This window comes from Mesocricetus auratus, unplaced genomic scaffold, assembly GCF_017639785.1.
Source record: "Mesocricetus auratus isolate SY011 unplaced genomic scaffold, BCM_Maur_2.0 Super-Scaffold_15014, whole genome shotgun sequence".
NCBI classification, from domain to species: domain Eukaryota; kingdom Metazoa; phylum Chordata; class Mammalia; order Rodentia; family Cricetidae; genus Mesocricetus; species Mesocricetus auratus.
The window spans coordinates 18,852,905-18,870,089 of NW_024429186.1; the positions used below are offsets into that span (position 1 = coordinate 18,852,905).

At 45.4% G+C, this 17,185-nt stretch overlaps 1 protein-coding gene across 2 annotated transcripts in view; it reads right to left on the reverse strand.

Moving 5' to 3' along the window:
- The window catches only part of Tdp1 (tyrosyl-DNA phosphodiesterase 1), a 74,325-nt gene that overhangs the window by 22,717 nt on the left and 34,423 nt on the right, over window positions 1-17,185 (reverse strand). The gene's annotated exons all lie outside the window — the stretch shown is intronic.

Below are 17,185 nucleotides of genomic sequence, written 5' to 3' on the forward strand. Positions count from 1 at the left end.
GGATCAGGAGTCCAAGGCCAGCTGGGCTACATAAGATCCCGCCTCATTTACAGACCCACCTGTCTTCTCAAGCAGCTGGACCACACTGGAGGATAGGGAGCCTTCCTGTGTGCCCAAGGTCACAGAGAAGCGTGACACAAACAGAAAGCAAGGTACCACTTTAGGAGAACATGCTCTTTGAAAGACAGGTAGGATTTAGGATTTTCATCTGTCAGTGATCAATAGCATCGTCTCTGTGCTAAGGCAAATGCCTAATGGTAAAATCAACCAGCAGGCTGAGGGAGAGGCTGCCTTCTCAAAGTTTTTCTCATATTTTAGGTCTCCATCTTCTGGGTAACTTCCTTGAATGCCAACAACATGATGCCCAAGACAAACATGCCCTCGGAAAGGCTTCTCAGTCTTCCCACGAGAACTGTGTTCCCTCACATCTCATGAGCCTAGGGCTTATCCACACGAGGATAAATGGAGACCATGGGGACACTCTTGCAGATGGCTTCCTCCTACCCTGCTTTTGTATTTGCCTTCTAACAGAATTCCAAGTATCAGCAGCCTTCAAAATCCTACTCTGAACACTGGGAGACTTGAAAGACACCCGTAGGTTGTCTGGGTGACAAATCAACATTTCTTGAAATGTCATCTTTAATAATTTCTTACACTATGAGTAATGCTTTGAATCCCTGGCACCCGGGCAGCCAGGAAGACGGGGATGTATTTCCAAACTCTCAGGCTGTCTGCTCTGGGTGTGGGTGGTAGAGAAGTCACCAGTGTTTTCTACAGGGCAAAGTGACACCCTGAGGCTTATGCAAAGTTGTTGTGTTCCTGGAACTTCAAAGGCTTTCCAGCTGCTCTTTTCCACCCAGACCCACTCACTGTCCACCGCCTTCATCCGTCCATCTTTCTCCTGCCTCCCTCTGGACCCAGCAGCCTTCTCCTGCCAGTACAAGGTGCATTTCCTTGCCTTTTGCTATACCTGCTTGAGTGTTAAAAAGGGAAAGGTCACTTTATTCTTTGAGGGATGAGATTCTACTGGGTGGGATTTAGATGAAATTGGGCACATTCAAGGGTGGTGTGGCTGTCGACAAGGGTGGGGTTTGGGATGTGTCAAGTTTTCCTGTCCACCAGAGACTGCCAAAGTACTAATGAAGTAATAGTGGAAAAGTAAACAAACAAACCTTTGAGGGCTAGAGATGTGTCAGGTAAAGCTCAGTCAGGGCTACAGAGTTAGAAGATTACATCTAACATAAACGTATGTGCATTTCCCCCCTAGAAATCTGACTTTTCCCAGTTGTGGGAACTGGTTAACATAGCTCGGTGAGACTGTTTATCTTTGCTCTGACACTGGAGCTGGGAGTCTGCACAGAGCAGGTAAAAGATACCCAAAGTGAGAGCAACAAGCTAGAACCATGAGCGTGAATTTAAGCCACGAACATAGAAACTCAGGTCAGACTTCGTGGCCTCTAGCATTGGGCTGGTGTCTTAGAGAAGGCAGGCCATACATTCCAGAACCAGGTAAACACATGTAGTGCCCCGAGGGTCACAGGAGCTGTGGAGGACCTACGTAGGGAACCGGGTTCAGATGCTACCTAACGCCAGCAGAGTGAGCCGGTGTGCAGTGACACAGTAACAGACTGAGTTATGAAAATGACAGCTGTTTCTCATTCATCCTCTAAACACCCCTAAGAATCTCTCTTGGTTTATCCTCATCAGAAACACACAAGGACAGGAATTCTGAAAAACAGAGTTCTGCCAAGTGTTAATGACTATGCTTACATTGCTCTACTAAAATCCTAACTCCCAATGTAGGAGTCTCAGGAGGTGATAAATGCACAGCCCTCATGAGACAATAATAGTGACTTTGTAAGAGACCCCAGGAACTGCCTTGGCCTCTTTCCCCCATTAAGGGTATGTGGAGAAGCAAGCTAACTGAAACCTTGGAGAAGACCTGATCTCATCATTACCGCTTACCTGACATTCCAGCATCCAAACTGGAATGGAAGAAATAGATTCTGCTGTTTAGAAGCCACACATGATACTTATACACACATGAACCGAACAACACACCAAGTCAACACTGCTAAGGTGACTAAGGGCAGTACCTGCAAAGAGTATGAATAGTGACAATTACTGTCACAGTTTCTCAGGTGTGGCTGCTCACCACAGGCATGATCTTGATCCACAATATGAAAAATTTGTGTCAACTCCTGAAGGATAAATTTAAACTATCTACCACAAGAATTTCTAAGTGAATTCCCAGAAGACTGTAGTAAGGGACGTATGGAGTACACAAGGCACACATGGAATAGTATGTTAGGTACCGGGAGAGGAAGGGAAGGCAAACGCTGAGAAAAGAACCCCGTAGCCAGAGCAGACTGTTTGGCCCCTTCTTCCCTACTATAACGACTCCCTAGCACTTCCTATTCTCCTTTGCTTTAGGGTCTTGTCTCTAGCTGGGGTGGTGGGCATGCGTTCAGGTGGGTGTGGTCTTTGAGACCAAAGTACTTTCCCAGACCAGATTCTCTGTGCATTTACCTTGAGGGCTCTCCTGTCACCCCCCAAAGAGAAATTCCTAATTTCCAATGGAAGCCTCTTACCAAGAGCACTTATTTGGTAATCTCTTGGAAATAGCTACTCAAGAGAAGGGACCCCATGAGGATGGCCTCAAGGTCACACCTTGCTCCGTGAACCTTTCAGAATCTAACCACTGCTGATGGAGGTAGCTGCCATGACCAGCACCAGTTTGAGCGTCCTCACAGCTGGGTTCATATAGTTTTTTTTAAAAAGGTGTATGTGTCCTCCAGGTGACTGCTGTTACAGGGACACATGTTGGCTGATGAAGCATTTCCTTGCATCCTAATTACTCAGCAGTCTGGGCAGCAGCTGCACAAAGAGAAGGCATGGTTTACATGGGCCACCTCACCTCTGCAGTGTCTGAGGCAGGGGACCCACACTGGGACCGACAAATGTCACACGGTGAACAACAGTGACTGCTGAAGGTCACACTGAGCAGCTGCAGTGAGGAGAGAAGGACAGACCACAGTCACTGCTGCTGTCACCTGTTTTTGAATGCCCCCAGCAGCATGCCTTCTGCAAACACACACAGGTGGTACACGCTCCCTTTCTTCTGCACTGGCTCTAGGCGTCTCTGTACTGCCCTTGGGCTCTCTTTCTCTCTGTAGACTGCAATAACATGTCACAAAAGAGGAAAAAATAGTTGCACTGCAAAGGAAAAGAAAGTCTCACACTGTAAATGATTCATGTATTCCAGGACACACAAGAAACTAGAATTCTGAGATTGTCAGATTTCTCTAAAACAGCTTTCCCTGCATAGATTACCACTCAAAGTATACAATAGCACTCTTTTCTTGGGCCACTGAGAACACTGGGTACATATCTAGGACAATTCTGCATTCTAATAGATACAATACATCTTTAACTATGCTTGCTCTGATTAGAAGTGGTGTTCAGCACTTCTAATCACATCTACGTTTATTTCTGTGAAATTGTGTTTTAAAATTACGCCTTTCTTCTTTTGGTTATTTTTAATTTAAAGTGTTTTTTACAATAAGGCCTATTTCCTGGGCTGATGGTATTATTTTGGAGGCAAGAGAAACTTAAGGATCTGCCAAGTGTTCCCACCACTATGTTCTGCCTCACCATGGCCCTGGAGCCGGCAGGGCCAAGGACCAAGGAGTGGACCGCCACCTCTGATATGGTGAACCAAAACAGAATCCTTCCCGGGAGCTGCCTTTCTCGGGTATGTGTTACAGTGATGGAAGGCCTGGCTAATGCATGTCGCCTGCTTTGGTTTATGCCTGCTCTAACAGATAGTGTGAGAAGGTCCATGCCTTCAGATAACAGTACCGTGTGCTCCTGGTGAGGAGGAGTTCAAAATGGGCCATGCTGGCTGGGTATTGTAGCTCTTAAAATTCTCCCTGCAGTGGTCGGGCGTTGGTGGTGCATGCCTTTAATCCCAACACTTGGGAGGCAGAGGCAGGCGGATCTTTGTGAGTTCAAGGCCAGCCTGGTCTACCAAGTGAGTTCCAGGACAGGCTCCAAAACAATACAGAGAAACCCTGTCTTGAAAAACCAACCAACCAACCAACCAACCAACCAAAACAAACAAACAAACAAACAAACAAACAAAAAAACCCCAAAAAACAAAAAAACCTCCCTGCAGGTTCCAGAGAAGAATTCTAGACATTTCCCTCAGTGCTTACTTAGGAGCTTTATTTCATTTATTTATTTATTCATTCATTCATTTATCTATCTACCTATCTATCTACCTATCTATCTATCTATTTATTTATTTATTTAAGGCTGGGTTTCACTATGTAGTACTGACTGGCCTGGAACTCACAAAGATCCTCCTGCCTCTGCCCTCTGAGCCTGGTCTACCCCCATATTTAATGGCTGGTTGCCTCTCTGTTTCTCCACCTTTAAGGCCAGTTGCCTTCTGTCCAGTCTCATTAGGTCAGGTCCAGATAGCTCAGGCACTATGGACTTATCTGCTTCACAGACTGATGTTTTTAGTCAGTTTTCTAATGTAGCCAGTAACATGTTTTCAGTAAGGGCCCCTAGTTCAGCTCTCTTTACCCTAGAACAGAGCTCCAAATGGCTGCCCCTGCCTCAAGTTTTCATTCCATATTGATCTCCTGTGGTTCTCAGAAAGTCTCCTTTCAACCAAAGCCTCAGATCAATACCGCAATCTATCATCCAAGACACGCGGACAGGACTCAGTCCCAGCTTTCCAATCTTAGTTCCTGTGACTGCCTTCCATGACTGCCCTGCTTCTGACTGTACAGTGCCCTCACCCCACAGATCCGCAGGCATCCTTCCTTAGTCCAGGACATCTCCCACTCTGCCCACTCCTTAGAAGCCCGAGCCCTCTCCTCCCCCGCAAGCCCTGTCTCTTTCAGAAGCTGTAGGCTGCTCCTCCAGCCCCCGGATCTTTTCCTGACACTGAATCCTGAAGATGCTAGGCAGGCGAGAAACATCTTCTTTATTCAGGAAAGGCGGCTGGCTGATTCACTCAGCTTAGAAGATGCAACTGGCTAAGATGTGTGGTCAGAGAACAAATGCTGCAATTGAGGAAAAGTCTGCTGAGAGCAATGCACAAAATGCAAAGTAGGGCAGAGGACTGGCACACATGGAACCTGAATCACGTGTGTTCTGGCCACAATTCGTGGTATCCTGTCAATCAATCGTCAGCTTCCCTAACAGTAAATACCTGTCTCGTAACGCCGAATGAGGGGTTTACCACATAAGGTAGGTAAAGTCCCTAGGATATGGATGGTGCTTAATAAACATTTGCTCTTACCAACATCAATACTTTGCTATGTTTCTGGACGGTGACTCTGACCCTGTGATTCATTAAGTGACAGAGTGTTCCCAGCTTCCTACTCATACAGTTTTGGTATAGTCAGGTCTAAACATCATTCAGCAGAATGCATCACTGATGCCACAACCATAGCATGAGTCCCCAGGATGGAAACACAACCAAGTTCCAAGGCATACACACATGTTAAGTTTCCTGTTGTTACTACAGAAGGTGCCAGAAACCTAACAGTATGGTGAAGACTCAATCAAATTTGTACACGTTGAACAATCTTATGAGATTAGCTGCTAAAGATGGTCTGCGTTGGCAACTGTGCTTTTAAGGTACCAGTGCCTATCTGATGTAGTAACAAAGAAATTCTAGCGGGAAAGGAAGACTGAAGACCACCCTTATCTGTTTCCAGATAGACAAATGTGAGCAGACTGTGACAGGAACACCACGCTCAGGGTGGGCTTTTGCAAGTCTATACTCTCACAAATTGTCAAGTGGATTTTCATCAATCTACTTGATTCCAAGTCACAGGCAGACCATGAACCTCTCCTCTTCCCCTCAGCAAAGTCTCTTATATACATAGTGAACTCCAACTGGAGGCTCTGGTATTCTGTGGCACAATCCATCCTTGTCTTTAAATGCAATCATCTATCCTTGATCCCAATCATAAGGACTTCAGAAGCCATCATATCAGCATCAAGGATTCAAATTATGGTCAAAATTCCCCCTCACTGAGGATATAACTCAGTGAGAAAGTGCTTGCCTAGCAAGCATGGACTCTAAATTTAACCCAAGTAGATTTAATCCAACCAACAATCAACCAACCAACCAGCCAGCCAGCCAATCAAACTAAAAATAAAAGATACAACAAATAAAACAAAAACAAAGTCCACAATTGGGGCTAGTGAGTCGGCTCAGTGGGTCAAGGCACCTGCCAAGAAGCCCAAGCTCAATCCCCAGGATCAACATGGTAGAAGGTGAGAACTGACTCCTCTAAATTATCCTTGTACAGCGTGTATGTAAGCAAGAAGTGCACTAAGAAGACGACTGACCTCTCCAGGCAAATGTCATGGCTTCCTTTAAAAAACTGCTTTTCAAATTCTAGGGAGAACTGGGATAAGGTACCACTTCAAAGAATTTTAATATGCACTGATTTATAACCAATGTGATAACCAAATATTCCTTAGTGTTCCCTCATCTGCTGAAATGGCCCGTTGTTTTGGTGGACTTCTTGCAGCGGGTAAGCTATCAATACGAGACACTATGAAGAGCATGTAAGGATTAACCCACCTGCTCGTTGGCTAAGACGGTGGATGGATGGAGCTGCCTAGGCAAAGGTGACGGGGGAACTATACAGCAGGACACAGAGGGAAGACTGGGAAAGGTCTCACTCCTCTGTAGAACTATGGGATTTTGTTAGATGGGTCCTGGGAAATGAAACAGTTTAATCATACTTATAAAGTTTCTTTCCTTCTAGGAGAATTCTTAGTTAAAAAAAAATTTCAACAAGCAAAAGACTAGTGTCTCCAGGAGAAGCAGGAAGTGCTTGGGCTCATCTCCCTCTGTCTACTGCTGTGACCTTGGGAAGGAGTTTCCAGAATGTACAGGGCTCTAAGGAACTGTGGAACAGCACAGATTGAGCCTGACCATTGGCTAGACAGAGGAAAACAGGCAGAGAGCAGCAGGGACTCTCTCTCTTGGCTGCTGATGGTAGGCTGTTTAGCCAGGGAAGACCAACAGAATCAATGTGCAGCCAGCCTTGGGTTAATTTACCTACAGGTCTCATATCCTTTGATGGCCCTGAGTTTACCAAGCCTGATGCCTTGGCTACCTTTCCTTGGATTCTATAGTGGCACAGTCTGCTGGGAGCCTTCCTTAGACCCTTGGAGTCTTACAATGAATGGCACTAAGAACTACTGCTCCAGAGAGAATACTAGGTTGCCACTGATACCCATTGAGACAGCATGAGGAACAGGTTGTCTTCTTGGGGCTTGTAACTCCTCACAGCACCTGACATCTGTAACTGCCACAAGCTGTACCCACCTCAAGGGCAATGGGCTCCTTCCTTCCTGCTCTCAGCCTGCTGCTACTCTGCTGACCCTTCTGTCCTAACCTGGATGGATGACTTCCTCTTTTCCCACCCCCCACCGTCACATATGGTCCCTTGCTTAGCGGTCTGTATCAGTGTCTCAGGAGAACTCCCTGCCTCTGGGTTCTGTTCTCCTCAGTCCATCCACAGCTGGACTCCAGAAAAAGAGGATGAGGTGAAGAACACAAAAGACAGATCCGAGATCCAGTCCAACCACTTAGGAGCAGCCTAAACCCTGCACTTGTTTCTACATTCAGATAGGCGCGACATCACCCAGGTCATTTAGATCTCAGAAAGCTGACAGCACTATTTATCACCAACGGTGTGGCACTCACAATAGATCTGAGCACTCGGCACTCTCAGTGATACAAAAGCATTGTGGATCACCTGGCTCCTTGGCCGCAAAGTCTTCAGTGACCCCTAACCGGAAAGTCTAAGGTCTCTTGCCTGTTCCCAGAACTGGTCTCACAGCTTTCTATCTGCTTTCCTATTCCTCCCTATATAACACTCCATGCCAGCTCATGGTTCTCTCCCCTCCTACCATGACCCAGGACCTTCAAGTTCATGATTTCCTCTATATATCCCGAAGCCTATCACTAGCCACATTTAGGGTAACAAAAGACTTGAGACACTTTAATTTATGGAGAGAAACAATCTATTTTGGCTCCTAGTTTTGGGGGTTTTACTCACCAACTGCTGCCCTTCAGGCTTTCTGTGTCCGATCTCTGCTTATTCATTCAACAAGTTGTCTCCTGGGTATCCATTCTGAGCCAGGCTTTGCTGGGTGTGATGCCAAGAACTCCAGAGCTCTCTGAACACACTTCAGCATGCTTACTCAATGTCCATTCTCTAGTCACATCCTGGCAGCTGACAAAATCTCTTAGGTATCAAAGTTCCTTGGCTTCTAACCATCCAGTCTGTTTATACCAAACTCAGCCACATCATGCGAAAGCAAATGCCACCTACAGCCCGAGTCATCTGGCTGGTTCTCTTGTCCAGCCCTGTTTGCTAAATGTCCTATGCTCAGTCTTTTTCATTTCTCCTGTCATTTGCAAGCATACTTTCCAAACCTACTCAAGACATCATGCTGGGTGTGTGGGCCTCCGGATGGGATACTGATAGCTCATCTGCGACTACTGAAAGCTTGATCAGGCTGTAGGGGGGTTTCGGGCTGTGTGCCTATGCTACAGCAGCTAGGGGCGGCCATGGGGATACTGACAGCAGCAGGGAGGATGGTTAGGGGAGAAGATGATCACTCCCACAGGGAAAAACGGCACGAAGTTTCAGGAAGCGGTATCTTTTGTTTAACAGAAAGGATTTGATAAGTAGTATGGTTTGGCTAAGTGTGCCCCTAATGTCTGTGTGCTGTGTGCAAAGATTTGGGAGGCAGGCGCTGCATGGGGTCTTTAGGACACTGAATGCAGGGTCTGGAGGGAGATTTTGGGGCTCTGGTCTCTCTTCTTCCCTGTTCTGCTCCCTGCATTTGAAGGAACTGGTCTGGCTGCTCTAAGCACTCACTATCCTGATATGCTATTTCACTGCTGGTCCAAAGACTACATTGCACTGCCATCTGACTCCACAGCAAAGGCCGTAAGTTACAGCCACGGTGGAAACACTTGGGGGTGGTACTGGAGACTGAACCTCGGGCCGCACATACACAAGGCACTGAACTGTATCTTCAGCCTTCTTTACAGCTTTCATTTCCACTAAGTTGCCCAGATCGTCCTTGAACCTGTAATCTTCCCACTTCAGTCTCTTGGGAAGACAGGCCTGTGTCTGGCTGGGCCAGAAATGAAAATCAAGCTGGGCAGGAAGCCAGGGCACAATGGGCAGTGGGCTGGAGAGGAGCGAATGAGTGATGGCCCAGGAGCAGTACCTGTCAGCTGGGAGGAGGGAAACAGGGCCGCTGCGGCTTTGCCAAGCAAGGGGCTGCGAGGAGTCTATGAGCCATGCTTTTCCCAGTGCCTCAGGCGGCAAGGCGATGCCGGTGCCAAAGCAGAGATCAACAGCATGATACCCACTAGATCCCAAGTTCCTGGGTGCAAGGGCCACACCTGCCTTATTTATCACCCATAACCAAAGCTTAGGCTCAAAATATTTACAATGGACTATCGGGGCCTGAATTTCAGGTCTCCCCACCTTACACACTGGGTTATTTGTCATACACTAGTTAAGTTCTCTATGCTTTTTTTTCAAAGCCCTGGAATGAGGAAAAGATTAATACCCAGCTCCTGAGAGGTTTATAGTATAAAAAAAAGAAGGGGGGTGGCTTAACCAGCTTATAGGAAACACTACAAGGCAGAGCTAATAAATATATAGGTTTTCTCTGGAGGGCAGAGCATCTCAAGCCACGGGTCCACCTCATGACTACGAACGCCAGCACTCAAAGGGCTCCCAGGCCCTAGGGGGAGGGCCTGGAACATTTTCCCAACAGGGATAATATTTCTGGAGGCTGGCCCACAGGACATGAACAAAGACATGCTGTCTTTGCTCTGCTTGTAGCAGAACGAAAGAAAGTGAAGGTGGTCAGTGGCCTCAGATCATTTCTAAGGTACAAAAGAAGTTGTTTGCAGACTGCAGGGTAGGGCTGATAACATAATTTGTAACAAAGTACATAAGACACACCAAAGAATCCTGGTTATCTTGGGGGCGCCAGGCAACCAAGTCTATCAATAACATCTGTAAGTATTCTTTTGTGTGATCCAATTTGATTTCCTCCAAATATCACAGACAAAGGAAGGGAAAAACCCCCACCGCTTCACACTCTGAGGAGCAGACAGCAGGGAAGGAGCATTGCAGAGTGATACAGCAATGCAGAGGAGAAGAATGTCTTTTATGTTCCTCCAAAAAGCCAACGGCGATTTTGTAGTCAAGCACTTGTCTCGCTGTCTCTGAGTGGCAGAACCAACATTTCTGCTCATCTCTATCAAACAGTGCCTGTCAGTTGCTAGGCAACCGTAACAGTGCTCCAGCTAGTGTTAGTAACCACCTTATTTCTTGCCTCCCACAATGCATAGCTTCCATAATTGTTCTCACTGGGTTTGCCAGCTACACCTAGGCCCAATCTTCTTAGTCAAGGGCTCTTCTTAAAGCTCTGCTCTTACTTCCTTGACACTGCAGTAAAAATCTGGTGACTGTATTTGTTGTCATGTGCTGGTAATTTCCGTAACAGGATGCTTATTGAACAAGGGATGATTTCATGGTAGGATCAAAACAGATGGAAAGAAAAATCTTATTAAAACCATAAAGAAACAAACAGCCAAAGGAGAAAATAGCCAACACAGTGCCAGATTAGCTAAACTGCCATACAGGTATCTGGTTACTTTTGTTTGCTTGTTTTTTCGAGACAGGGTTTCTCTGAGTAGCCCTGTCCTGGAACTAACTCACTCTGTAGACCAGGCTGACCTCGAACTCCCAGAGATCTGCCTGCCTCTGGCTCCAGAGTGCTGGGATTAAAAGAGTTTGGGAAATGCTCATCTTCAAGTTGGATAATTCTCATCAATTATCAAATTAGCCTCAAATTAAGTTCTTTTTTTTAAACTGTAATCTTCAGACAAGTCTTTTAAAAAACAAGGATTTGTGTGTGTGTATGTGTGTGTTTGTGTGAACACAAGTGTATGTATACACACGTATATGCAATGTGTGTGCAGAAACCCATGGGAGACCAGAAGAGGGTGTTAGATCCCCTGGAACTAGAGTTCCGATACTTGTGAACCACCTGAGTAGGTGCTGGGAATTGAACTCTGGTCCTCTGCAAGAGCAGCAAGCACTTTTTACCACTGAGCGCTCTCTCCAGCCCCCACAGACGAGTCTTTTAGCTTTGTACTGTATGTTAATGTGTTATATATGCAAATCAGATAAAGGTTTCAGACACTGATTTCATGAATCAAAAGAGGCCTAACTGACTAACGTGAAATATATTATATGGTTTAATGGGCAACATCCTCGTCTATTTTCTAACGATAGCCTCAGAACATTCCATTAAATCAGACAAAAAGTCCACATTATAAATGGGTTTTTTTAACATTTAAATGGCAAGGCTAGTAAATGATAATCCAAATTGGGACTTGGATCTTTGGATCTTGTTTCGAGTTATTTCTTCAAATAATACGGTCAGTTAACATAACATTCTGAGGATACTAGGCTTGGACAAGATCTTAGGGTTGCTGAAGTTAGTAAACACCCAGGCTGACTAATGGTATTGGTTTCCAGTTGAAGAATATAGTGGCTAGGGTGTAGGAATAGGAATACAGGACAATTTACCTATTACCCCAACTCTTTTTTTTAAATTTATTTCTATTTTATGTACATTGGTGTTTTGCCATGGGTATCAGGTCCCTGCAACTGGAGTTATAGATAGTTGTGAGCTGCCATGTGGGTGCTGGGAATTGAACCCAGGACTTCTGGAAGAGCAGTCAGTGCTCTTAACCACTGAGCCATCTCTCCAGCCCCTACCCCAACTCTTTTACTGTGTGCATATATTACCAACTTGAAAAAGGAAAATTTTTAAAGGGTTCTTATTCAAATCGTGATACACTAGACAATGACACTGCACTAAACACAGACATCATGTATGAGAGTGGACCATAATAGTACACTATGGCCCTCAGATCCCCATTGTCTAGTGCTAGCCCAGCCATGACCAAGTTGATAGTGATGCTGGTACAAATGAACCCAATACACTGGTTTCCAGTACATATAATCACATATGGCAGACAATAGCTGACTACAGTAACAAGTGACTGTGTTACTGGGATATGTATTACTGTACTATACATTTCATGGAGCACACTACTCATTAGAAAAAATGCTGTGTCAGGTGGCAGCAGACCCCATCGAGAGGCCACACTGAACCTGGCCGTGGTGGCACATGCCTTTAGTCCTAGCTGTCCAAGAGGCTGAGATGAGAGCACTGCAAACTCAAGTCCATCCTGGACAAGTCAGCGAGACCCTATCTCAAACTAAAATACATTAAAAGAAAAAAAAAAGGAGCTGGAGTGATAGCTTAGCAGTAAAGAGCACTGGCTGCTTCCAGAAAACCCAGGTTGGACCTAGTACCCATGGGGTAGCTCACAACCCTCTAATTCCAGTTCCGGGAAATCTGATGCCCTCATCTGGCCTGCAAAGGCACCACTGCATGCAAGCAGAACACAAACTTATATGCAGGCAAATATCCACACACATAAAATAATATTTTTTAAAGGGTGGAAGGGAACATGTAGCTTGATTCTAAAAACCCTTCGTTTTTAAAGAAAACAGAACTTCAAGCCTATGTCCTCACTTACAGTTGGTTGGGAAATAACACGTAATAAGATACGGGTTAGTAAATACCGTGTGCAAAGCACACTCTAAGGTGATAGATTTTTGTAGATTAGAAACTGAGAATTTTTGAGTTTCTGCTAATTGTTTATAAGACTATCATTTTTATCCATTCTACACACCTTAATGAATACTTTGAGTAAATGCCAATAGTACTCTATTGAGAATCACTATTTTTGTATAAGCTCAAATCTTATTCCAAAAAGTCCTGGATAAAGGGCTTTTTTTCCCCAAAATTAAAGTTTTAGTTTTAACTTTTTTTATGTGATTCCCACCACCAGAACCAGGCCAATGGTCGTTCATTACTATATCCCCAGCACTTAGCAAAGGGCTTGGCTAGTAAGTGTTCAATAAGGCAACAGATACACCAAATAACTGGCTGAGAACAGTGTCCAGAATGGATGGATAATTAGTCCTCTTAATGGAGAAGACTATTACACATGGCCGTCAACAAGGACAGATGGATTGGTTGGCAATGGAACTTATTAAAAACCTCACCTCTGGTTTGTTCGAGACAGGGCCTTGCCTAAATGTCCAGACTGGCCTTGAGCTCACGGTGATCCTCCTGCTTCAGGCCCCAGAGGGCGGGAATTACAAGTACGTGCCTCTGTGCCTGGATGTTCCTCAGCACCAGGCAGCAGCCTGCTCTGCTCACTCCCAGAAAAGTCACCAAACCGTATGTTATCAGTGATGAGCATTAGAGAGAACTAAGAAACCACACCAAAACCTCACCAAAAATAACCACCACCACCACCACCACAGAGCCTCAAACCTCCATGGGGAACAAACAATAATCCCACTTGCAGGTCTCTAAGCCAAGTATGCAATTAGGTTTATTTCTCTCTGTGCTTGGGATGGAACCCAGGACCTCACAAATGCTATACCAGGACTTTACCAGTGAGCTAGGCCTGAAATCAAATTTGCCATCCCCCTGTAGACATCACCTCATTTCTATAGTGTCTAAGTGATGTCAACAAGGCACTCCATCTACCTACCAGTCGTACTCCTGGCTCAGGGTCATCCCTAAGGCTTTTCTCTTCTATGCACCAAGTGGAGACAGCTCTTCCATCATTACCACCTTCACTCCGCCTTAATTAATTAACCTTGATAAGAAATCTGTACAGAGTAGCTCCTGCAGGCCAGGCTCCCTGCCAGCTGCTGGGCCATGCTAACTCCACAAGAGAGATACAGGCTTGGTGTCACATAAACAACTATATAGAAGGGAAAGGCACATCGATGAGGGACAAGTCCAGGAGACTGTGAATCCAACTGAAGAAGCCACATTCAGCCAAGTCCTGGATGACTGCAAGTTCAGCTCTCTTAGGAAAGAACACTATACCTGTGCAGAACGGTCAGAAAAGCACCAGGGGATCAAATAATACACTTGGCACACCCGGCTTCGTCAATCTCCCTCATTTAACTGTAAATTCCACAGGGGCAAGAAGCGCGACCTAGCTCTCCTCTATTTCCACAGCACCACGTGGGTATGCGTATTTGCTGAGTGGCTGGTGGAGCTGCCTCAGCTCTACAGCTTTACTCCTCGTCTAGGAGGGGCCCATGTCATCTCACAAAACTCACATGACCACAAGAGACAAGGGAGGCTGCTTAGTGGAGGCCGGTTCTCTCTGGTCCCTTTCCTTTATACACTTGCAGAGCAGAGACAACACCTGTTTCTTCCATGCTGGTTAGGGTCTGCCATGCTGATAGGGGTCACCCAGGTGACCATGGGGCTGGACCAAGGATCTGATGATAGATTCTGAGGTTACCAGAGTTCTTGTCATCATTGCGAATTTACATGCTGAGTGGCTACTATACAGGGCGATTATCATTGTCTGACTAATAGCAGCTGCTGTTTTTCCTGCTTATAATGGGATATTAACCATGGCACCATTACCTATAGCCATGGCTGCTACTCAGATTCCAGCTTCGCTAGGGGAGTGTCATCTGTTGAGTCGCTGGTGGCAAGTGCTTGGTGGACTTGTCTCTCCACCACACTGTGGGGACACTTTTGCACCTTGCCTTTGTGCTTCAGGAAATGTGTCTGGAGGGGCTCAGGCACTCACGGATTCTAAGAGGTTGGACTGGAGTCTGGGCTTGGCTCTGCTTAGCTCTGCGCCTGTGTGTCCTACCACTTCAACCTGCTCCATTGATGGAGGTTCTAAAATATACACTACACCATCTTCCCCCACCCCAGGTAGCTTGTTTCTACCAGCTCTTCCCCATAAACAGCACGGGCTCTGTGACTGGCAGGCAATCTCTGCTGCTCGCGTCCACTCCCTCCTAATCACCCACTCTCCATTCAGCAGCCTGACCTAGCTTTCAACACACTTCACTGCACTTCCGGGCCCCCTGTTATCTGGCTCAGTTCTGCGTATCAGCACAGGAAGAGCTCAGCCTTCCACACTTTCTCCAGCATGAGAGCGGTTTTGAGCTGTCCCCTCTGACCAATGTGTTCTGCCTTTGTTCGGCTGCTGCATTCTCCTCAGTCGGCTTAAACGTTGTCTCCTAGGGCCACGTTCTCTGATCCCTCAAACATGTTCCAAACATCTCTACGTTTGCTATAGGCCTGATCTGAACCACCCCGCCCCCTAAAAAGACTACTGGTCTTGCCTGCCTTCTTATACCTTAAATGAAAACTCACACAAGAGTTTCTTGCCTTCCATGAAATACAGACAGTGCCTGAGACAGAGAGAACAATGCAATATCTGATGATTGTGAGGTCTTGATGGGCCCTTCATTCATCCTCTCAACAAGCAGGCAGTGAAAATATAGAAAGAACAAGGCATTACTTAGTGCCTTTTATGAACAACAGGGACCATGCTTTATTTGATTATCAATCATAGTCACTCACATAGATCCTACAAGCAGAGCTCACTAGACTTCCTGAATGAAGAAATGATGTGGTCTGTGTCTTATCTGGAATACATGTTGGGCTGGACGTGGTGGCCCATACCTTTAATCCCAGCAGTCAGGAGACAGGGGTAAGTAGATCTCTGTGAGTCTGAGGCCAGTCTGGTTGGCATAGCTAGATCCAGGCCAGCCAGAAGTGCACAGCCAGACCGTGTCTAATGTATATGTGTGCATAACATCACACAAGCACGCACGCACATGAGCACTGAGCCAGGCTGGGTGGCTCATGCCTGCAATTCCAGCACCCGGGAGGATGAAGCAGAAGGATCACCATGGGTTTAAGGCCAGTCATTATGAGGCCTTTTTCAACAAAATAACTACATAGAAGAAAGGAAACACACATATACTGTGAAATACCAACAGGGTGGCTTGGCCTCGCCACAGAGTTACAGACAGTGAGGATCCTTACAAAGGCAGAAAGCTGCTCAATGATGGGCAATTATTAGGAGGGAGATCAGATGCTCTTTAAAGAAAATTTTAATGTCTACGAGCATTCTGCCGGCATGTATGTCTGTCCACTGTAATGCACAATCCCTGTCACCACAGACTGCGGGTCTGTTCCATTCCAGGTACCCAGTTCTGACACCTTGTGTAACGCTCACAGTAACCCCAAATATAGCCAGTACCTCTTCCTTTTTACAGACTAAGAAACAAACACAGATGAAATAAATTCCTCAAGTTTATACAGCTCCTAAATGACAGAAAAGCATCCTGGATGTTTATTTTTAGTCTGCTTTTCCATTATGCTCTGAGGCTGCAAAAGCCTTTAGGATCCCCCTCTGCCGTCATGTTTATCAACCGACTCTTGGGGTCAGCATTCCTTACCTGAGCCAGGCACAAATGTTAGCCATAAAAAGTCACAAGCTTTTTTTATTTACAAGTATGTTCTTGGGTACCAGTTCAGTCTGGAAGCAGTGATTCCACCCAGTGATGGTGTAATTAGCTGTGATTGACATCAATTAGGCTACTGAATCACAAAGAGATGCCCAGTGCTTGAGTTCTGACTAGGCGCAAGACACTAATGTTCTAGTCACAGCTCTATTTTCCAAAGGGCAAAGCAATTTATCTTTTTTTTTTTTTAAGAAACAAAAATGCCAGTGGGTAGAGAGTCTCTTTTAGGGGTGATTAAAATATTCTAAAATTAGATTATGGCAATGGTTGTACAATTCTGTGAACATGTCAGACTGTTAAATTGTAGACTTTAATGCACAGACTGCGGTATGTGAATTATATCATGATAAAGATGTTTTTAAAATGGCACATGAGAGATTTGATTGCTCAAGTTTTAATTATCTAGAGAGACAATAGAAGAAGAAAAAAGTAACCATTTTAACATTTTCTGTTTCTTCTGTATTTACCCTAAATGTCAGTTTGCTTAATCATTATTATTATTATTACAGCATATAAAAAGAAGTAAATCCAAAGTTGATGCAAATCTCATAAACATCTAGATAGACATGCAGGATCAGGCAAGGATCACATTCAATAAGACTTTAGTCACAAGCCTCCTTTAAGGCTACATGATGGAAGCAGGCTGAGAA